Source organism: Heliangelus exortis, chromosome 6 (assembly GCF_036169615.1).
Source record: "Heliangelus exortis chromosome 6, bHelExo1.hap1, whole genome shotgun sequence".
In the NCBI taxonomy this organism is placed as follows: domain Eukaryota; kingdom Metazoa; phylum Chordata; class Aves; order Apodiformes; family Trochilidae; genus Heliangelus; species Heliangelus exortis.
The window spans coordinates 33,395,233-33,419,478 of record NC_092427.1 but is presented as its reverse complement, the minus strand read 5'-3'; the positions used below and the strand labels follow the sequence as shown (position 1 = coordinate 33,419,478).

At 38.2% G+C, this 24,246-nt stretch overlaps 1 protein-coding gene across 3 annotated transcripts in view; it reads left to right on the top strand.

Moving 5' to 3' along the window:
* Positions 1 to 24,246, top strand: part of CALCRL (calcitonin receptor like receptor) — a 63,968-nt gene that overhangs the window by 6,864 nt on the left and 32,858 nt on the right. The gene's annotated exons all lie outside the window — the stretch shown is intronic.

Sequence of the window (24,246 nt, the reverse complement as noted above, 5' to 3'; positions counted from 1 at the left end):
TAGAAAACAACATTCAGATGTTTCTAAGCTTTTAGCATGAACCACTGGCATAGCTGCTTGCTGGGCATAGGGTTTTTTTCTGTTTGTTTTGGGGTTTTTTGTTGGTTTCTTTTTGTCTCCCACTTATTTCAGAAGAGATTATACAAGTTGAGTTTCTTCTCTGGAGAAGATCCCTCTTCTAAACAATATGCCTGAAATTCAAGGGTAGAATTCAGCCAGTGGAGTTTAACTGGACACTTTTTTTTATTTATTTATTTTATTTAGAGGTACAGAGATAAAATAGCCTGCTGACATGCTAAGCTTTTCCTGGACTCACATTACAGCCCAGTGAAGGGCATGGCAGTAATTCAGGGTTTGTTGGAAGGATGGCATATACCTGCACTGTCTTAGTGGGGGCACTGGAGCAGGAGAGCATGTCAGTATATCCTGCCATAAATAAAATTAGGATTATACAGCTCAAGTCACCAGAACACAGATTCAAAACAGATTTTAGGGGACCAGTTGCAATGAGCTTTCTAGGTCATATTGGGCAAAGGTATAAAAGGTACTGTTGAAATTCATTTTGTCCAATGAAGACATGATAGACAGTTATTTGCAATAACCCAGCTTTCTCAGGGAATGCATATTTGCAAAAACAAAGTGTTCAAAAGTATCTTTATAGCATGCAGGAATGTGGAGTTTAATTTTGTTTGATTTTATTTTTTACAATTTTTTTACCCTTTGTATTTCCTAGATTTATATTTTTAAATATTTACAGCTTTTAAGCAGGACAGTTCTCCAGCTCTGCCTTCTGTGAGCAGTGAGAATCAAACAATGAAGTTGGGTGGCAAGGAAGTTAAAATGATGGCAGGAATGACAACTGCACAAAGAAGAAAAATCAAAACCTCAAAATGTAGTTCCCATAGGAAAGTAAATTTGAACAAATCAGTAAATTGGCTGATGTTGCCTTCAGCATGACCTTCTAATTGCAGAGACAAAGCTGAGTCAGTTATCCTGTGGTCAATCAAAACCCATTTCTTTACATACTAAACTGAAATATTCCTTTAGATGGTGAGAAACCTGTGTTTGGAGATATGTGTATGACACGAATTCACAGTAGGGCTGCTAAATTAATTGGGTATTCAGTATTTAGATTTGGCAACAAAAGCAGATACTGGGTTTCAGTACGTGATCCAGTTAAGATGCCAGTAACTGTAACTGCAGTGCTAAGTTAGCTCCTCATTCCTCACACAGAATGAAGGTGAAACATCCAGTTGTCACACAAGGAAGATGCTTTTTACAACATCTCTTCTTAATCTTTGGAAAGCAAGAGTTCCTATTTCTGCTACCGTGCTAACTTAAAATGTACTGACTATAAGAGTCCATGATTTAAACCTCTCAGAATTTAAACCTGTGAATCTCCTTTTTTATTCTCATTCTTGTTGTCTGTTGCCCATCATAGGTAAACTGACTGTCCTGTCTTCTCAATATTTACAAGTACTTCAGGCTTGTGTAGGTAAATAGTTTCATTTGTCTTCTAGTCATGCAAAGACGTGGGGCTGTTTTGAAAGGCTCCACATCCAGCTAAGAGCTCACTCAAAACTTCTCTCAGTGTCAGGGTCTTTCTCTCACCTCTGTTGTGTGCCCTGGTTTGTGCACGTGCAGTCCCACATTACAGTGGTTCCTTTGCTGCCATGCATCCGCTATTAAAAAAAAAACCCAAAAAACTGCTGAGTGACAGTAATAGACAGGAACAATGGGCTATTACAGGATGTTCAAGACAGGGTCATTACAGTATATTTTCTTGTGCAATCTTGTTATGAACAAGCTTCATATTTACTGGCTTGTTTCATTTGTCAGCACCCTTATTAGTCTTGTAAGGCTGTGAGCTGCATGTCTTGTTACAAAGTTCAGTTTGATGAAATACAAATTTTACCTAATAGGTCTGTGGAAAGCTTTTCAAAATTGATAGTAGTATTCAGTATTTATTTATCATTATTGTTAATGAGAAAAAGAGGCAGGGAATGTTTCACTATTGAACTGCAAATTAGCTGTAGTGTACTTAGCAAAATGAAATCGCAGAAGCTTATAATGAGCTGTTGAATTGGGAAGTCTAGATAGATAATTTTGAAGTAAATATTTTGCTTTTGAAGTTTGAAAAGAAAACGTTTTATTTACAGTGCTGCTTTTTTGACATACAGGGTATTTTTCCCTAATTTCCAACACCTGGAATCCAAAGGGTTGATTTGATGTAAAGTGTGGAAATAAGAAATGGCACCTACTGGGCCATTACAAACTGTGGACTGGTTCTGTGATGTGTGATTACATGAACAATTCTTTAGCTGAAGGACACCCACTAATGGGCACAGCTGCAAACATTTAAGAAATTTTCCAGCTAATGTGGAAGAAGGAGTTCAAGCAAGTGAATGCAGTCAAATTTGGGATTGGGATCCAGGAATTAGTCGAATAGACTAGAAGCCAGTCCACGGGGATTTGGGATGCTGATGAAAACTGCATATGTTTTCAGCATTGGATGAAAATGTCTCAATCTTTAATCAAGGCACATAATTTTCTTAGATGTGAAAATGGTCTTGTTTGTGTTCTTGGAATAAACACAGAGTAATTTCGAATACTGGGCTATATTTGTGTAATGGAGTCTAAGGAATGGAAAACTAAGGGTACTGTAGGTCAATACTGAGGTTGGCAGAACTTGAAGAGGGAAGTCTGGCTGCTGAATTTCCTACAGGGTCTCAGTGCTGCCTTCTTTTACATGCAAGGACCCAGGGGGTGGGAGAATCAGGCACTGCAGCATTATACATGTGAGTCTGAGTCTTGCAGATTCATAGAATCATAGAACTGGCTGGGTTGGAAGGGACCTCAGAGTTCATCAAGTCCAACCCTTGATCCACTCCCCCCGTGGTTCCCAGCCCATGGCACTGAGTGCCACATCCAGGCTCTTTTGAAATATCTCCAGGGATGGAGAATCCACCCCTTCCCTGGGCAGCCCATTCCAATGGCTGATCACCCTCTCCCTAAAGAAATTCTTTCTAATGTCCAACCTAAACCTCCCCTGGCACAACTTGAGACCTCTTGTGCCCTCTTGACTTGCTGAGAGTTGCCTGGGAAAAGAGCCCAACCCCCCCCTGGCTCCAACCTCCTTTCAGGGAGTTGGAGAGAGTGATGAGGTCTCCCCTGAGCCTCCTCTTCTCCAGCCTCAACACCCCCAGCTCCCTCAGCCCTTCCTCACAGGACTTGTGCTGGATCCCTTCACAGCCTCCTTGCTCTTCTCTGGACCTGCTCCAGCACCTCAATCTCCTTCCTGAGCTGAGGGGCCCAGAACTGGACACAGGACTCAAGCTGTGCTTTCCTCTGGTAGGAAATGCACTTGGCTTCCAGAAGTTCCCCTCTATTCCATATCTCATGCCTGCCAGCTCCATCAAGGCATCTCAGATAGCCCTGGATATCTAAAATGGGACTAAATATAAGAACCATATTCACTGATGTGAAGTGTCAGTGGGTGAGATCTGAATTGATGCTACTCATCAAAACCTTTTCCAAACTGTACAGCTTCTGTCCAGTTTGACAAATGGTTTATCAGAAGGATTAGAGAACCACTGGTTTTCTTCAGTTCTCTGACTCTATTTGGCTCTTGAGTCCTCATCCTACAATATCCTCAAAGTCACAAATAGTATACTCAGTTCCACATACTTAGTGAAACTTTACAGATGATATGCAGAGCACAAAGAAGGGCCAGGGATTTGCAAAACCAGCAACAGTCCAAAGTGAGTGGCAAGAAAACAATGAAGAGAACACGTGGTGTAGAAAATGTCTCTTGTCTGCTGGCTCTACCCTGCTGCACCTTTTGAAAGGTTGGACATAGAGAGTGCTTAGTAATTGTTTACATCACCTAATGTTTATTTGTATACATTTAACAAAAAATTTTAACATATTGCTTGATAGAGGAAGAGGAGTGTTCACTGCTTAATGTAAAAATAAAGCAACTAATTAACACAAATCAACAGCATTTGTCATATTAACTACAGCACAATAGTTAATATGTTCTTCTTAAAACAACACATGATCTCATGTGCATGGATGTAAGCTGTCTTTTTAACTGAAAAAGCTCCAAGAAATACATGTGGATTTCTGGGATCCATTTGTAACTTTTTTAAGTCAACATGTAAGTATTTACAGCATTGAACATCTCAAAAAGATTACATGTGATCATTTTTTAAATCAGCTGGGTTTTCTTGGAGTGAGAACATTAGAAAGAGCACTAGGTTTCTGGGGTGTATGTCATGCCAGGAGGGGGATCACAAAAGTGGTTTAAAATTATTTCTAATGGGGTAGCATGCAACTGATTGCTAAAAATCTTCATCTTGACTCTCTCAGGAGAGAGATTGTAAGTACACTAGTGGAAAATAAATTCTACTCCCCCAGAGGGGAATGCACTTGGCTTGTCTCAGAGAAGCAGTTGTTTCCTGACATTGGGCCCTTAGTTAACAACTTCCAGTGTTTGAAGATGTCACGGGTCATACAGATTCTGTGTGTTTGTGGCCCTTTGGGCTTAACAGGAAGGTCACCAAGTTATCAAGCAACTGCTCTCTGTTTAAAGAGATTCAACTGTCTTTCCTGCCCCACTGTTGGGGAACCTCAGCTTTCAGAAAGAAAACAGTGCTGCTTCAGTCAATTTGCCAGTATCTAGACCTTGTTTGCTTGTTAAAAACAGACTAGAAAAAAATAATAAAAAAATACTGAAGAGCAGTTCTTTCTCATTTCCTTTGTGGTCCATCTGTTCCTATTGATTCTCTTTTCATCTAGCACAATCCCCTTGGAACAACCAAATATATTATGTATTTTGCCTCCATTGCTTTTTCTGTTCTCCCAGGGTGTTGGAAAAAGCTGTCATTATTCTGAATCTTAGGGATTATCCCTAAATCTTGAGAAAGAATCCCTCTTCCCTTGCAACCCTCTGGAAGAACATACTGGTTTCTACATATCACTTGAGTAGATGTTGTAATGAAACAATGCATAGCACAAACCATCTTCAGCAAAACTGTATGATTAATACAAAGAGTGGTTGAGGCAAAAGCTTCCTTCCCCCATAGACCTTTTGACTTACTTTATCCTGATTGTATGAGATCATGGCTATCAGAAGACCTGTTTCTAAGTTGCATCTCTTTCAAAGAAATTCAAGATATACATGTGGAAATTCTACTTGTGTGACCATTTGCAGGAATGTTTTTGCAGCCAACGTTAAGGAATAGCTAACACAATATTTGAATTGTGGATTTTTTTTTTTTTTTTTTTTTTTTTTTTTTTGCTTCCAAACAGTTGCAAGCATGTTGTCATTATTACTGAGGGAAGATCCCTTTTCATGGTCTCAACAAATTAGCTATTTTCCCTGTTTTGTGTAAGGAAGGTAACCTTTGTGACATCCTGCTTTATTTACCAGCCATATCTGAATGCTGCAGGAATCCTATGTGTGAAGTCACAACACAGTGCTCAAGAAAGACAGAAATCCTTGATCTTTATTAAAAAAATACTTGGTAACAAGCTGAATAAGTCTGTCACTCCTGTCAGGTGTTTGTTTTAAATAGCACCAACTTACATGTTTTTCAAAACTAGAAAGGTTCAAGTGATTCAAATGAAATCAGAATTTTTCTGTGTTTTCCAAATTCAGGCTGTATCTTATTGCATACTGATGATTAATGGAGAAAGAGAGTTTTCTTACTGACCACTTCTCCCTAAAAGTTCACACTCCTCTTCAGCTCCTACTCTTTTGCTGGTGTTGGAATGAAAATAACAAAATACTATGGAAAAAGGCTGCTCTTGCATTATTTCTGGCAGGCTTATAAACTGGGAGGATCTAAAATCTCATCAGAAACTTGTCCTCGTGAGATTCCTATCCAAATTTCCAGATCAACAAACCTGGAACATTGTCCAAAACAGATAGATACTTAATACAGCCACACAATTACAGCAGAGCTTGCTGTTGAAAGTTTTGGTGTTGAGGGCTTTTCTGGTTGCAGTTATTCCCTTTTTATATAAAGATATTTACTTATTTTTTTATCACTTGGATATTCTTTCACTATTCTTAGCTGTGTAAGAATATCCTTTGACCCCTTCCTCGTTAATGTTTTCTAATTTGGTAATTCATCAATCTCAGATGAATTTATTCTCAGATAAAAAAATGCCATTTTTTTACCAACAGTCTGTTAACATAGAAGGCAATGAGAATTTTGAAGAATTACCTATGGAGCCTTTTCTATACTAATTGTCTAATTATGACTGTATTGCTACTGAAGATTAATCCACACTAGTGGGTGAATATTATTTAAGAAATATTTTTCTGTGCTTAGTTACAGATAGATTTAATAATGAGTTTGCATGCTATTGCTATATCCAGTTCTCCTTACTAACAGATCTTTGGTAGATATAGAAGTTTCATAGTCTTAGACACAGCTGATTTCTTCACACAAATAATAGAATACATTAAAAAATAATTCTAGAAAAGCTCTGTTTAAAGCAGTGGCCACCATGAGCAAAGAGCTTGGTTGCCAGACTGTAAAGGTGATGCAGTTGTCAGTGCTATTGCTGCCTTAGTGTTCATCAGTAATTAATTCCATTGCTTGAACAAGAGTGCTCAGAGACCATGTTATCATTCTTGGCAGAGTTCTGCCAAGCAGCTGGTGCTGTTTCTTGTGTTTGTTTTTGACTCAGGGAAGTAGGATTGAGCTCACTGGAAATGTTTCTCATCCTTCTCTGATACAAATCAGTAAACATAATCAGCAGAAAAAAACATTTGGCACACGTTACCTATATGGACAAATATATATTTTGCAGTGTGACTCCTAGTTATGGTTCCTTGATTCCATAATAAATAAACTAGTAAGATCTGTGGGACTTAAATTTTATCTGTGACACTGGCATCCATCTTCTCTTAAATTGGTCATCTCCAATTCAGTGATCACATAAGCTTATTAATTATATTAATTTGCTTTTTTAGGAGGAAAAACTCTTTATGTGATCAATGTGAAGGGAAAAAACACTACTCAGCACAACTTGTAATTCCAGAAATGTATTAGAGTGCTCTGTTAGAATGTATTCTTTTTTACTTACATGTATTTTTGGGGGGAAAGATTATTTCTCTAGCACCTACTCTGCAGCTGCTCTGATGAAATATTTACATATTGGAATAATGTTTATAAGATTCCTCTGTTTGGTGAGGGACTTAAGAAAATCTATTCAGTGTGAATAAGGAGGGGGAAATCCAGCTCTTGGTAGACTGTTGCTGTTTTTTCCACTGAGCAGACCTGAGCCAGCATCTTAGTACCAGCTTCAATTCAGCAAACATTAATGAGTTTATTTCCAAAATTGTACTTGTTAGATAAATTATTGTAGCTGAGTCCTCTTTTAATAATATAGAGGAACTTGTTTGTGCTTGGAAGAACACCAGGTATGCAGGAGGCTGTATGGCTTGTCCAACTATGCTGATACTTATTTAATGAACTGAATTTGTTCATCAATTCCCAATGCTTGGGCTTCAGCCTCAGCACCCACCCCCCTGCTTAGTATAAATTTGTAAGGAATTTTTCTGTCCACTTAATGTGCAGATCTACCTTAAAAACAGCACAATGGAAAGCCTCCAAAACAAGTCAAATCAGAGGACTTGCTACTAATAATCTGTTCTCAAGTCTGAGATGGTTTAGGTATGTGCTATTATTTACTGATAAACTTGATTTTCATTTCCTTTGCTCTTAACCTGTGAGTTGGCTCCTGGCTGTTGCTCCTGAGTCAGTAACTTGGTTTTCACAAATTTTAATTGGCTGTCAGACAACTTACAACACAAGGACCACAAATTTTGTCGTTTAAGCAGTTTCAAGGTGCTGATGGCCTACATATAATTGCACCACATGTTCATATCATATTCTATTCATATTTCAACTCCACAACAGTTGCTGTAGCTTGAGAAATATTGGAAAAGTGACAGAAGTGCCAAGTCTCCAGTGAACTAATGAAAATGTGCAAGTTTGTTTACACACACTGGGACCGAGCTCTCTTTTTCCTACCCTCACCTTCTCTCAAGTCCTGGTGATTTTTTTTTTTTCCCGAAGTTTTAAAAACTTTGGCTCCACGACATTGCTCACAAGACCAATTAATGGTGTGGAAACAGATGGTTTTGATTTGTTAGCAGTGACATGTTGTTTTCAGGGATCAGAATATCACAGGGATATGTATTTTAGTAATGCAGCTCATGCTTTTAATTTTTTGAAAAATATTAATATTAATGCTGTTTGACAGGTATAATTGAACTGGAATCTTTACACATAAAATGGAGGATTTCCTGTCTTGGATGAGATCTGGGCCAGTGAGATCTAATATCCTACTTTTGATTTCTGGTTGCCCCCTATGCATGGTGCTTTCCAAAAAAACAAAAAAAAAAATATTATGCATCACCATAAGAAATTGAATTTATTTTTGCAGTCCTTTACATGAAGAGAAAATAATTTCTCCTTGATGGTCTTGGGAGCTTACTACTCTGAAACTCGTGTAATTTATCTAACTACAAAATTATCTAATGAAAATAGCATAATATCATCTGTCTGAAAGCAGTTGAGTGAAAGACCTTTAGTGTTTATGCAAGCTATATGCTGGGCTATATAAAGTAACACAGTATTTTTATAATTATCAGCCATTAATTGTGTTTACTTCCTTCTCCTCCTAGAATTAGCACAGAAAGGAAGGCGTGCTTGTTTTGTTTAATACCTTGATCAACAACAGCTCCCTAGCTTTCTTTTTTACTGTCTAAAGTTTATTGGCTCATACATGGTATTTGCCATAGAGTCAAAATTCACATTTGCCAGGTAGGCAGAACCTTTTTTCAGACTGCTGTTTCAGTCCTCCAAGAGTATTATTGGAACTTGTGTACAAAGACTATTTGAGGACAGGGTCAATACTCACCACCTACTCCAGTCTTGCTCCTTCCTCCATCAAAGTGAGAAGAGAATTAAATTAATAATGTGAGCATGAAGTATTCTGCATTTTGATAGTTTCTGACACCCTCAACATGGTAGTTATATTTCAGTGACTCTTTTCTCTCATGATGGCACAAGGGCCAATAGAGCATGGATAAGAGCAAAAGAAACATAATCACAGTTCCTGTAATGAGGAATCTTTTCAGGGAAGAGCCATGATCAGATCCAGGCTTCTCCTGGGCTGAGAGAACTGATAAGACACAAATGACTTAAGTGGAGTAACACTGAAGAGCTGAGATTGAACAGTAGGCTGCCAGTGTCTAATCAAGCTGCAAGGAGAGAAATAGCACAGGGAAATGATAATTGAGTGAAGACTTCCATTTGTAGCTGTCTTAACAAGTGTGTCTGTGCAGTTAAATGAAATAACCCCAAACAAAATTAACTGTCGAATGTTCCAAAAACATGACAAGGCTTAAAAACAGGATTTTCACAGTTCTAAACACCTCATGGCTGTTTAACAGTTGCATGGGAGATCAGTTGTGTTATGAGTTAAAACTTGCCTCTAGAAATTGTAGATTTTTACATATTAAGCAGGTCTGATTTCTTGCTTCCATGGTTTTTACTACAAACAAAAACTAATGTGCAAATAACATGAAAGGTATTGAAGTATTCCATACCTTGGCCATAAAGGCAGCTGATGCTCTAAAAGCATGGCTGTGAAGAATAAAATTCTGAAATCCATAGCTTAGATAACAGCTCTCTGCTATGATTCCTTAGTTATCCCTGTGGGATGTGGTAGATACAGCTATGATGAGGAATGCTAACAAACCTTAGGATGTAGCAGCAAGTATGTCATAGCAGCCTTTGCCAAGAAACTAATCCAATCCCACGGTGATCAACTCCACCTATGTCACAGCAGAGAAAGGATGTTGCTTAAGAGAAATGTACTTGAGCTGTTTTATATTAGAAAAGAGAAAACACAGAGATACAAAGGTTTTCAATAAGTATTTAATATAAACCAAGTGAGCTTTTAAAATTTTGGGTTGGTTTTCGGTTTGCTTTTTTTTTTTTTTTTTTTTTTTGCCTTGAATCCTAGAACAGATTACCATAAAGAAAATACCACGTAAAATTGGTCAGATGTGAAATGCAAATGATAGAAAAGTGAATTATAGTCTAGACATTTCACGGGCTAATTTTTTGTTTCCAAGAAATACATCAGAATTACACACTGTAACTTTCAAAGCTGGCTACCCAAATATATTGAGAAAGAAGGCGTAATTCAAAACAATACACTTTGTGTAGCATCTTTAATGAATAAGACACTTTTAACTTAAAATGTAATTACATGAAGGCTCCGTAAGCAAACAGTGTGGTAATGAGTGATGTTCCTAACACAGATTCACAGAGTTTTGGCTGTTGGAAGCTGCATTGTTAGGCTGCTGGCTGGGACTCAGGATATCCCTTAATGCTTTTAAAAAAAAAGTCTCTTGGGCCCTTAATTTCCAGCTAAACGGTCACCAGAGTTCCATGGAAGAGACCTTGAGCAAAACTTAATTCCAACACAGCAATGCGGATGCATTTTCAAATTTTTTACATTTTTTTATTGCTAGATCTGTTTGGTCCTTTAATCTCTTATGTGGTGAAAATACTTTATTTGATAAAATTGTTCAGGGGGCTCTCTAGATTTACAGCCTGAGTTTTTTTCAGCAAAGTATGGCATTTCTCCTTAAATATATATTTCTTCATCAAATATTGTCTCTTTGAGCTCTTTTTGAGTAAAGCAGTGTGCTGTTGTGCTGCTTTTATAAGGTTAAACCTTCAGAGCTGCCATTTTCAGGACTGTTTGGCAAAGCCCAGCAATGTGAATTACAATCACAGAAGATAACATCTCAGCTCCAAAGATAATGATACTTAATTAAAAATAATCTTCTTGTGGAAGGATACCACCCTTTCCTCCACCTGTACTTCAAGATCATTTGAATCTTTTGGCCACTTTAAATTCTGGGAGGAGCTGTTTGCTGCAAAAATTACTCCATATTTCTTCATTTGTCCATGTTTCTGGCATACATTGTTTAAAAAAGAATAAGAGTGTAAACAGGAGAAATTAAACACAGCCTGCAGTACTCATCTACTCTAGTGACTGTAACATTACAGTTGCTGGAAAGCAGCATGAATTGAGTTTGTAGCATTGCTCAAGCTGTCTGAATTCTGACAATCATGCTACAATGATGTTTCAGCTCTTTGTTGGGATTTCACCCAAAATTTTCACAGTTCTCTGCCTGTTGTTTGGGTTCCTGTGCAATTTTTACTTACCAATTTGCCCATCTTTGGAGGCAGTGCAGTCTTTAAGTGTGACCCCCATTTTCACATGACCTTTGAGTTGTTTGATTCTATTCTGGGTGTGTCATGACTTAGTGTCTTTAGTGAAACTGCTAGGAAACCCAAAACATAAACATGCTGTGGTTTTTTTTTATTCATAAATTTTTCATTTTGGTGGTTTGTTTGGTTGGTTTGAGGGTTTTTTGGGGGTTTTGGGGGGTTTTTTTGGTATGGAACTTTTTTGTTAGTTTTTTCTTGGTCTTTCTTCCCACTCATTCAACAAAGCTCTTTATGGGATAGCCATTAATAGGGGAAGGATTTGAAGTATTAATGCTTGGGGTGAGTTGTGATTACCCAGTACACAGGCATCTGCTGCTACCTGGGAAGCCCACCAGGTCTGGCTGCCTCCATACAGGATGCCTCAGAGACATCAGGATCAGGTCTGGCAAATCTCTTATATCCTCAGGGCATCTCAAAGGGCACTAGGAGCCTGTGTGTGCACAAGTTCAGCCTTTGGTCTTGATCTCATCACCTGTAAGGTGAGGAGTAGCACTGGCAAGATGTAGGCTGTACATAGTTACATCTCTGTATTTGCCAGTTGCAACTGTGATATAAATGGAGTTAGTTCTAAGGACTGGTACTTGCTGTTTGTGGAAAAATCAAACTGAGGGACAGTGGCTTCATTTTAAATTTTTTTCACTTTCTGGAATGTTCCTATTTCTATTATGCTTTTGCTACTGTAAAAGATCAATTAAAATTGAAAGGATGATCAGGATTAGCCAGGCAGGTCCATTTCCACTGCAGCAGTGCTTGTTGTGAATGTGCCAAGGGGATTTTTCAGACAGAAAAATTGTCAATGGGGCTGGAATTAAAGCTATAATTAGCTTCTGAAGTTAAAACCCTTTCAGTTCTATTGTTTTGTTTTGAGTCCAGAGATCTGAGAAATATTTGGTGTATTGGGACCACTATGAATAACCTTCCTCAATTGAAAGGACTGTAGAGTTGGTCAAAATCACTGTTAGTGTGAGTGCTTCAAAACCTACATTGACTTGAATCTTATGTTGGCAGCTTTTAAAATTGATATTTTTGATTGATATGATTGATATTAGTAATGATGATTCTCAGATATCAGTTTTGTTAGTCTCCTGTGGTTTAACCTGGAAACAAAGCTCTTACATTTACTATGCATCCTGTTTTAATATGTTGTATTCTGTTTCACATTCTTACTTGTTTCACAGTTTTAATCTAGGAATATGTTATTTTTTCAAGTAATGATAATTTTATTATGGTTCCTGTCCTTTTGTGACATTTTTGTCCGTTGGCACATATTTAACAGGTCAGACTATTTATTTGATAGTGTTCATTCTGGCATTATATTTGTGTAATTTGTGATAATAATGAGAGCATCAGTGTGGCTTCTGTCACTGGGTGATCACTTTAAAAACCAAGAAGTATTTAAAACTTAATGTATTTTAGGTGCTTCTGTTTTGTCTGGGGTTCTGTGGAGTTGCACTCAGGATCCTCACTGGTCAGGATGGCTTGATACCAGTTGTGATTCCTTTGTGATAATGTGTCTTTATGGGAGGCATGAAGGAATCATGAAAATCAGTGTGGCTGGCAGATTGTTAAAATTATATTCACTACAAAGTAGGAGGTCTTGAGTTATAAATTGAAAACTGATAGTACACTATGAGTAGATACATTTGTTATTGGGGCATATTTTTAAAGTTATTAAGATGGCTTCAAATAAATGCTACTATATGCAACTCAGTCTGTATGGTGAGTGCTTGGAATTGGTAGCAAAATATTAAAAAGGGATAGAGCTGGGCACAAGAGTTCACTTTAGGTAATGATTGTACTTTCAGTTAATTGTGCAGGAAGAGCCTACTTTGTGTTTCTTAGGTACGAAGAGAATATGAAGGTAGAATGTGTCACTCATGTAACAACACTGGGAATTTCTTGTGGGAGTTACTCCTTTAAACACAGCATCTGAAGCATCCCTAGTGATAACCACTAACATTAATCTTCAACCCATAGCCTGAGGACAGATTTCTGGTCTGAAACCATTTTACAGACTGATAAGTACAGTTACAGGTGAAAGACTGCTGTAGGAAATAAATGACTGATCATTTATTAGCAGAAATATTGTATAATATTTTCCCTGTCTTTCACTTGTCTCAGTTTTCTCTTACTTAGCCTAAGGACTTACTCTCTTCTTTGAGTCTCTTTGATAAGAATTCCTACAGAAGTCCATGACAAATCCACTGGTGATTGCTGAGTGGATATGAAACACAAAATGCAGTGTGGTGATAGGAAAATCACTTGAATTGAGTTGTTTTCTGGTTTGCTTTTTTTTAACTCGGGCAGATGAGGGATTTTATTCCCCTTAACCTTCAAAATTTATCATCTCAAAAACTGTAAATTAAAGCAGACTGATTCTCAGTATTCTTCTCATTCTTCCCTGTACTTTCCTACAGAGAATAAAAATTATATCTGCAGTTGAAAGACATTTAGATTCTCAGGACTGCCTGTCAGATATTAAGCTGTTTAAAATCCCTCTCACCATAGGTATGTCTTTTAGACATGTTATGAATTCTTTCACAAAGCCTTTACTGAAGATAGCAACTGACTCTCAAATCTGACGCATGATCAGTATTTTTAATTATCTTGTTCTCACCTTCCCTTTATGTCCTTTCCTGGTTCTTTTCTGTGACCTTAAAGGAAAAAAAAAAATACATTGAAGGATTTTTAAAATTTGTTTCTCGATTTTGGAACTTAATTCATTTTCTTCATAGTGTAACCATTCTGCAATTCAGTAGCTGATTTGGCTCCTGCATTTGAAGTAGTCTCAGTTTCTCATCAGTTTGGTAGTTTGATTTTCAACAGATGTTTTAGGGTCATCCTTCATGCAATGTCTGACCCTCAGAGATGACCAGCCAAGTGGGGTTCAGAGTTCAGATCTCTGGGTGATGGCCACTTCAGATTTAAAGTTAACTCATCAAAGGTTTATTTCTCCTCTTCATAGCCTTGTAAAGTGGTATGATGCTTGAGAATCAATAATGACTTCTAAGTTAGAAGTTGTGTGATAGCAATGACATTGGAATGAATTTATTTTAATAGTTGTAAATGATGCTTATCGATATCTCAGCATCCCACTGGTGATTCCTTTTAGAACAGGACAAACCACATATAGGTAAAGTTGTCAGTGTGCCTCTTGCCCAGAGTCTGTATCTAATCCATTTTGTGCTTTGGTTAGACAAAGGCAAAAGCATTTAGTTTCTAGTCTAGAAATTGTTTATATGATATCCAGAATAATCAATGCCATCATTAAAATGCCACTAGTTTTGTGATGATGTGCAACAATTGGATAGCCATGTACAGTCACTAAAGATTTGGGATGTTGCAAAAGAAAGAGAAGAACAAAGATTATGTTGTGGTTTTTGTACACTATCTTCATCATTGAGCAGCTGTAAAACACATGGGTGTTGTAATTGTTGTATAATATTCTTCTGAGAAAAGGAAATACATTTACTGAATGGGGAGGAAACCCAACCACGTTTTCTTCCTGCAAATTTTTATTTCTTTTGAGAAATCTGGAGATGACAGGGCAATGAGAAATTGCCTCATGAAATGTCACCTGTTCTCTGTGTGATAAAGACCTGCAGCAATAGCAAAGCATATTTAATTCTATAAAAATATTTACAAGGTCAGTAAGAAATTGGATTGACAGGAATCTGACCATGAGCCAGCAGTGTGCCCAGGTAGCCAACAAGGCCAATGGCATCCTGGGCTGGCTCAGGAACAGCGTGGCCAGCAGGTCCAGGGAAGGGATTCTGCCCCTGTGCTCAGCCCTGGGGAGGCCACAGCTTGAGTCCTGTGTCCAGTTCTGGGCCCCTCAGCTCAGGAAGGAGATTGAGGTGCTGGAGCAGGTCCAGAGAAGAGCAAGGAGGCTGGGAAGGGATCCAGCACAAGTCCTGTGAGGAAGGGCTGAGGGAGCTGGGGGTGTTGAGGCTGGAGAAGAGGAGGCTCAGGGGAGACCTCATCACTCTCTCCAACTCCCTGAAAGGAGGTTGGAGCCAGGGAGGGTCGGACTCTGCTCCCAGGCAACTCTCAGCAAGACAAGAGGACATGGGCTTAAGCTCTGCCAGGGGAGGGTTAGGTTGGATATTAGGAAGAAATTCTTTATAGAGGGTGATCAAGCATTGGAATGGGCTGCCCAGGGAAGTGGTGGATTCTCCATCCCTGGATGTTTTTAAGAAGAGCCTGGATGTGGCACTCAGTGCCATGGGCTGGGAACTGCAGTGGCAGTGGATTAAGGGTTGGACTTGATGATCTCAGAGGTCCCTTCCAACCTGGATGATTCTGTGATTCTGTGACACTTACCTGTTATGGAACTCATTTGCCAGTAAGACTTGCAAAAGAATTAGTACAGAAATGCTATGTCTGCTTTTAGCCCAATTATATATCTCACCAGTAAAGCACACTTGATAGTCTTCCGGGGGGTCCTGAGGAGAAAAGGGCAGTTCTTACAGCTTCAGAAGAGAACAGACTTCTCTCTCCATTACATATGCTGGTTAATTCAGAATATCACATTCATTACCTGATGTGCTTCAGCAAATATATTGCTCTATCAACAGCAGGAGGAAGCCAATGCAGGAGAAATCTGGATTTCACCAAAGGAAGCTTGGCATAAGCTACCTCAATAGAAATAAATGCAGGAGAATTTTTGTTTGTTTCTGAATGGTTCCCTCGCATGGAATCAGTTGGGTGATGTTGTTTCCGTTGGCTCCAGCAATGTCAAGGACATTGATGATGAAAGTTTTGTACTGTTTTTCCCCGTGGCTTGGAAAACTGTCTCTTCTCCTCCCCCCCTCAAACAAAATCCCTGCCAAGCAAGCAGCTGTGAACTAAATTTCTCAGCATGATGAATATGAAGTTGTGCATGCTCCGTGGAACAGGATGCACAAATACAGCTTTGAGAGGGTAACAGTTGAAGGGTGCTAGTCCAGGCTCCCTGAATAAAATGTGTGTGCATGGGGTGGGTGAACCTTTTAAAGACTTAATAAGTTAAAACATGTAGGAAAGAATTAAAAATCAAATACTTGCAAAATTTATTTTTTCATGCAGAATTTTGGTACCTCTGTCTGAGCTAAGAAATGCCTAAAAGTTTGACATCCAGGCTTTGTTACAAAAGTCAGTGAATATGTGTGCTGCAGCTGCATCTGAGACACTGGCAAACCACTGGAAGGAGCTGGTCTGTAGAATTGCAAACTTATTTGTATATCTTTTAACTTAATTTTGGTGGACATATCTTTACCAAAATTTCCCATCAAATCCACGCACTGGTTCTGCCAGGGGTTTTTTTTAATTGAGTGTGAAATCAGTATGAGAATTCTGTATTGGTTTGGGGGTGGGTTTTTTTGTTTGTTTTTTTCGTGGTTTTTTCATGGAAATAAATGCAGGATGTGAGTATGCATGAAATAGGGACACCTATATTAAGCCACCTAATATTTTCTATGCTTGCAGTGGAAATTTCCAGCTGCTTGCAATTTTTACAATCTTTAATTAAGATTTCCCATTGCATGTTTCTGCCTTTGCAGTATTAGCATTATTGTTACATTTGGAGGGGAAGTAATGTGCTTAAAAGTTTAAATGGCTTATAAATAACATTTATGCAAAATTTATGACTAGAATAGCTGTGCTTGATTCTCATTCCTGCTGTAACTGTAGTGCTTGTAATGTTTTATTACATTTGGTATGTAATATTTCATCTTCATGAAATTCCTTGTCCAAGTGAGGCTCGAGTTTTTCAAGGCAGTTATTTTTATGTCCCATTTATCCATTATTTTTTAATGTTCATAGTTAATATTTTATTTTGGTTTTCATTCAGGTAATCCAGGGTAGAATACTGCAAAAGGATATGGAAAAGTCTGTTTGCAATTAAAGAAACACTAACTGGACTTTAGGGACTGTGTGTAAGATACACTGGTCTTTCCCACGGCCACACCCTGAGCATATGATCTTTAACTGAATTCATGGAAACATTCACACTGCTTCCTACAGATTGCAGCTGGCACTGCCTATAAAATCTCTGCTTCACAGAGCACAGGATTTTATGTGATAATGTGAGATGATACATTTCATTCTGCTGCAGTGTTACTACACAGCCATGTGGAACAGATGGAATGCATTGCAGAAAGACTGTAATATGCAGTTCAATTATGCAGTAGCATTGAAATCCTGGTAATGGTCATCTCTGCAGTTCTCCTTCAGAGCATGTGAAATAAAGCAGTGCTTGACCATCACATATGTGTGTGGCTTCCTGACTCCATGCCAGCTAAATTCCTAGATGAGCCACCAACTGCCTTTGCTATTTCAATCTCTTAGCATTGTTCCCAGCAGCACAGCTCTGCAAGTTGTTTTTTTCAATGGCACAGACTCACTTTCCTGGTAATGGCATAAAAACATAGGAAGATATCAACTAAAATACAAAGCCAGTTAGACCTGGGCCCACCCAGTTTTCAACAGTTGTTAATTTCTGGTATTTAAAAAAAAAAAAAATCCAAAACCAAAAGAATTAAGACTTTCTACGAGATGAATGATAGGCAAGTTTGAAAATTAGAAAAGAGTAAGTTTCTTAATTTTGGGTAAGGCCTGATGTATATGCTTTCAGGTGGAAAAAATTTTACCCAAATACTTCAGAAAAGATATACAAATGCATTATTGAATTAATGCTAAAGATTTCTACTAGGTGCTCTCCATATTCAGACTAAGACTGTCCTCATGTAAAAGAGAAATTATCCTTTGAAAAGTTAAGTGCATATTGTCAAAGATAGTTGATAAGGAGCACCACATAAATATCTTCTGGTTGGTTCCCTCATGGCTTTAGCTGTCTAAAGAGTCACCAGTTCCTCTGGGGGACTGTATGTAACACTAGAAAAGTATGAGGCTCTTGCATCTCAGAGTGCTGCCAGTTGTTCTGTGTTCTCCATGTACAGTTTCAAGTCAGAACTAGGAATCCATAGGGCAAATCATGTAAGAGAAGTTAGGCTAAACACTGGGTAGCAGTTTGCTTTCTTTTCAAAGGATCTCACTCCTCAATTTGTTAAGCTGGTTAGTTAACTGCTATGATCCTGCAATTAGGTTTTAAACCAAAAACTCAAGCAAAACAACTCTCTTCACCCCTGGATGCTTCAGTCCGTGTCAAGAGTTGTGGTTATGTCAATATCCCTGTGGGTGTGGTAGGCTGTAGATGAAGCTGAAGGTAACTCCCATTCAGAAGACTTCAAAATGTTGATTGGATAATATTTTTCTCAATTTGCCAACACACGTTAAATCAGATTGTCAGAAAATGAAGTTAATGTAAAACGTCATTGGTGTAGCAATGTCTTGGTATGTGTCTTCACCTGAAGGAATTGTAGGCAGAGCATAGAAAAATCCTTTTGTCACCCTGCCTTCTTTATGGCTACTTTAAGATGGTTTCTGCATTTAGTCTGTGAACAGAAGAAGGGTTGTGTATAAAAAGAAAAGTTCTGGTTGTAAATGTAAAGAGAAAAGCTTTGATGTTGAGTTTTTAATCTGCCCTTTGAGTATGTGCATCCATTCTTTTCTGTCCTTAGAACTCATTCACAGGCTTTGGCTCTTCTTCACAGTGCTGTGTGTAGTCTCTTGGAAGCCTTGACCTGTGTCTGTGGGTCTTAAGATGGACATATAACAGTATGCAGCTGTGGACTTTAAAAATAGATAGAAGTTAGTTTCTTTCCATGCTATTGAGCTTCACTCTAACTACTTCTGAGTTTTAATGTTCTTGAGTCTCACAAACTCCTTTACGGATGGCATGCTCTGTGTGAGCCCAATTTAAAACATTTGCTGCTACAAGGCCATTTTTGGAATATAGCAGATGAAAATACATACGAAAGATGGGAAATATCTGTAGCTAATTAAAAGAAAAGGAGACGAGCTTCAGGCCACTAGGATTCAAAAGGCTGGCTTTGGCTGCTGTTTGTTCCTGGCTTTTGATACAGAACAGATTAGTAGCTTTGGTAATTTAGCACAGTATAACATGTATTCTCTAATATGCAAACAGTGAAATATTCCAGATCTTGCACTTTTGACTTCTGGCATGTGAAATTTTAAATTCTAACTTAGGCTGACCTAGTAAAGGCTTTGAAGTAGGTGGTGCTTTATTTTGTTTCGAATAATATACCAAGCTTACTTTTTCTAAAGCTGCTTTAAATTTACCTGAACTTTTTGGGAATAGTAAATGAATCAAAAGTATCCCACGAGAGAAAACTTTGATACTTGGCATAAACTTCCCATCTGAAATTTCACTCTCAGACAGACCAAAATTACTTCCAGTGGGGAAAAAAAAATAAATCATATAATCTCCAGCACAAAATCAGAAGACCATAGTGCTTCTGGCATTTCCATGGAGAGTTTCTCTGTATTTGGTTCATCAGTTCTGTTGAAGTCGATGACCAGTGGTAAACCCACAGTTAGGACACAAGTTCTGATGCAGTGGCTGCAGTGTTTATGCTGGCATAAGCAGTTCCCTTTCCTGGCCACTTACTCCCTCCCCATCCTGCTCTGACTTGCTGGTGTGGATTGGTCCACCTAAAAATCAGTAATATAATTAAAAAACCAATTAATTAATACTTAATTGTTTTATTGAATAAGAGCATGTTTATGTATATCTGTGTGTAAATATTCACATTCCTAAATGTGAACCTAAAAGACACTGATGTAAAACCTGTGTTTCACAGAAAATGCTTCACTTACAAACTGGGTTGACGCCAGTGAGAAAAAACTTAACTGGTAAGCTCAGGAAAAAACCCCAAAAGTCCTGATGCATTTTGGTTAACCTGTTCTCCCATTCCCCTTGCCTTGTTCTGACCTTGAGAAGTCTTTGAACTGTGGAAATACCATTCTTGTAAAATTAGCATGTGTCAATGAAGAAATAACAAAAAACTTTTAAAACTCAGCCAGCTGAGAAAATTATTTCATGCTGTAAACGTCTGCACAAAGAAACCTTTGGATCTCTTTTGGGTCATTACTTGGTAAACAGCATCAAACAGAGTCATTCAAATAAAAACACTGACTGAAAGGGATACACTGAGCAGTAGTTCACTCTGCAGCCTTTAAGCAGCAGTGTCTGGGAAATGAAACAACTTGAGACATCTGAGTAAGAGTTTTTATACAAGTTTTTCTATAAGTGTTAAGGTCTATTTGATGAATTCATAAATTCATATTGCCATTGTTTTAATTCAGAACAATAATAATTTTGCTTGGAGGTGGAGAAATCTTTGAAGGAATATACCATATCTTTTTCACATATATTGCAGATCTCAAGTTGAAAGGGACCATAAGGATCATCAAGTCCAACAGCCTGCTCCTTGCAGGACAACCTAAAACTGAACCATATGACTAAGAGCATGGTCCACGTGTAATTGTATATAGATAACTAAAGTCTTTTTGTGTGTGTGTGCAGGTTACACTTTTGTTACCAGTATCAGTAGGTGCATGCTGAGAAGAGCAAGATGGGAAGCATTTTTGTTTTTTCTAAACTGGGGCACGTGTTTAGGGTCCCCTGTTCTCTCTCTTAGTCACAGCAAGGAAGTCAATGTCTGCTCTCAGTTAAGGGCTGCCCCCACACCCTGCAGTGTTTTCTAAAGGCCTCTCCTAAAACTTTTAAGACATTTACTGGCTTTGATATGCATCTGGAACGAAGTAATAGAATTCGGGCTCAGGCAGGAAATTTCAATAGCTCCCGTGCATACTTGTGATGCTTTGCTATACTGTGTAACTGGATTTGAGGTTATGGCACATCCCTATGAATTTTGGGGTTTGGCCCATGAAGTTTTGCTGCATATGACTGTGGGCATCTTGCTCCAGTTTCAATGACAGGGTGTTTTGTTGAACATATGAGCAACACAGGTGGGCAAAAGGTAAGAGGCATTAAAATATACCTTATAGGAATGTGAGAACTCTCAGACTTCTTCATACCATGAGATCCACAAAAAAAAAGAACCTCACATGCCATCCCATTGTATTGTGGCAAGGAACATCCTTGCTGCAGCATAGCCACTGCTTTGAAGGAAGAGAAATTCCAGGGAAGTTTACTGAGTGTTTTTAGCTTAATTTAAAGATTACTATAGCACGAAATCATCAATACGGTTGAAAAAAATGAGGTAAGAGCACTAAAAGATCTTAATCAAGTTTTTGGAATGTAATAATTCATTATTCTTATGTCATCTTCATTTCTAGTAATTAATTTTCATGTAATAATATTTTCTAGAGGTTGGGGGTTTTTTGTTCTAGAGTGTTTAATAGATTGTTTGATAGTGGCCACTTGGGCATTTTTACAGATAACTTTGTTCAGCAGAGCAGCCTTCATTCTAAGTTTCTTTGTGCTTAAATGAATGCTACAGAAGTTAAGTGCCATGGCTTGTGGAACATTGAATTGAACTTGATGAGTTATGCCTAAAAACATGGAGCTATGCTGATGGATTTTAGGCAGCAAGGTACACTCTGGGTTAGGGCTATGGAATGGGCAGCGTTGTGCTTGCAAAGTAAGAGTGCCAAGTGCTTACAGAGTGGTAGTCAGATAGCACTCACTGGAAAATCTGGAGGCATTAATTACTATAAATTATTGTAAATCATAATTGCATCTCTAAGAGTAAGCCATGTCAGTCTGTTGGTAAAGATTGGCTTTGCCAGAATCTCAGTTGCCTTTGTTTAACAACCAGTTACCCGAAAGAGAAGGATTTTGGATGTTAGCATCACTGTATAAGATAGGGTAAAAAACACTATAGTTTTAAGAATGTAAGCAATGAGGGAAATATTATACTGAGCTTTTTGTTATTTCAATAAAATATGTAAAAAAGCATTTTAGTGGGGAACTGACTTCTGCAGTAAAGGTTATTTTTTAGGTTCTGCCAGCTCTTGCCCTCTCATTTCAGGCTAGAAATACTTATACTGTATTGTACTATCAGACTCTGACAAGGGTTTCTGTTTTGAAGCTAAAATAATTAGTGCTTCAGGTAGAAAATTCTATAACCAAGAAAACGCTGTGAAGTTATTTTGGAAATCTGGACTATTTTGTCTCTTACTTATCCTAAATAATTTTTCTCTGCTTTGATATTTTAAGATTCCTATGCTGCATTTATTTGGCACAGTAGAGATACCTGTGACTACAGCCCTAGTTAACTACTTTCCTGTCTTCCATTTGCAATGACAGCGTTTGCTACTGCTGACTTAATGTGTCCTTAAGTCAAAAGGAAGTTCATCATATTTGAGAAGGAGGGGTAGAAACCTTTATCATTGCTAGGAAAAGCACTGAAAGAACAGAGTCCAAGACCTGTCTATGTGAAAGCAAGGAAGGAATACTCCTTTCTTTTTTTATCAGTGGAGATCCTGTTTTAAAGAGCCAAAATTGGTAGACCAAGGCCCAAAGATATCTTAGCTCTGTAGACTGCTATGTGGAGAGAGGTAATGTTGCCCAAGAGCAGAAATTGCAGGGGAAGAGCCTTGTGGGCATTTCCTCCTGCAAACCCTCATTTGGGGTTGTGGTGTTTTTTTTCTGGTTGTTGGTTGGTTGGTTGTTTTTTTAACTGGACCCCATAGCTTGTGTTTCTTCTCCGGATAACTTAAAATGTTCATCCAAACCTGTGATCTAGCTCAACAGAAAAGTCACAGAATAGTGTGGGTTCCCCCCTTCGCTGGAAAAAACTAGCACCACCATCACTCTATTCTTAGGATTTTAGGTAGTATTAGAACTGGCCAAGAGCCTTGTCAATTACTGCTGGTAATTTGTGGTGGGTGCAGGAGACAAACTTAGCTGAACAGTAGCCAAAAGCTATTAATAGGAAAGAGTACACAGGAGTAATTTAATCTGTGTAATTTTATCTGCAGCTGGTTCTGCTATCTCTGCAAGGTTGCTGGCAAGCAACTAGTGTGATGCAAAAACAAAACCAAAAAAATCTGCATGCTAATAGAGAGAACAAAAGATGTGAAAAAACTTCATGAACTAGACCTAATTTTCTACTTGCCTAAGACCTTGTGACACACATAGCGTGTGGCCCAAGAAATAAACAGTGAGGAGCTCATAGTGAGCTGAACTACCACTTAATACATTATGGAGTAGTGTAATAGAACAATAAAACTGAGATATGCCACTCTATTTCTTCTTCATCTATTTTAATCCTCAAGAAGAAAGTAAATGCTGCTGTATCACAACTGTTTCCCAGGAAAAACTCCTGGAAAGAAAGGTGGAAGAGGAACATTTCTGTGGGTGCAGAGAATGAGATGTCTCAAGAAACTCGGCTTGTTTATCAATTTGGGGCTTATATTCTAGAGTATTTTTTGTGGTGGTTATATGAATATTGCAAATATTTTCCTGATTACTGATTCAGTCGTAGAGATTTTCCTGCACCCCACAAGCTTCTGTTCTGCAGTGCAAAAGAGGGATCTCAGTTTATGCCTTTGTAATCCACTGCATTGCTCGGACAAGCTCTTTGTGGTGTTTTGTCTTTATTATGCTACTTGTTACCACTTAGTGTACACTCAACGATCTGTCATACTACTTCTAATGAGTTTAAAATATTATTAGGAGCCTTTGCTTATTTGTATTGTTTCATTTTTCCTGACATGTGCTATCTGATTTGGGGAGAGGACAACGCAGGGGAAGTTTGAAAGAATAACTGCAGCCAGGATAGGAATGCCTTCTTACAGCAGATAAGTTCCACTAGTCCTCTAAACCAGTATAGTGAGTTAAGTGGTGTTTATTTTAAGATCCAGCAAGATACAGATCTGACATATTTAGTTAATATACCATTTTCTTCAAGTGAAGGAGAATAAAAAAGCAAAGCCCTGTCACTAACTGAACGAATAGTGCAACAAAATCTGTTGGAAGCTGCAAAGAGCTTTTGCTTCTGTGCTGGAAAACTTGTCTCCAGGAGGAACACATGCTTTT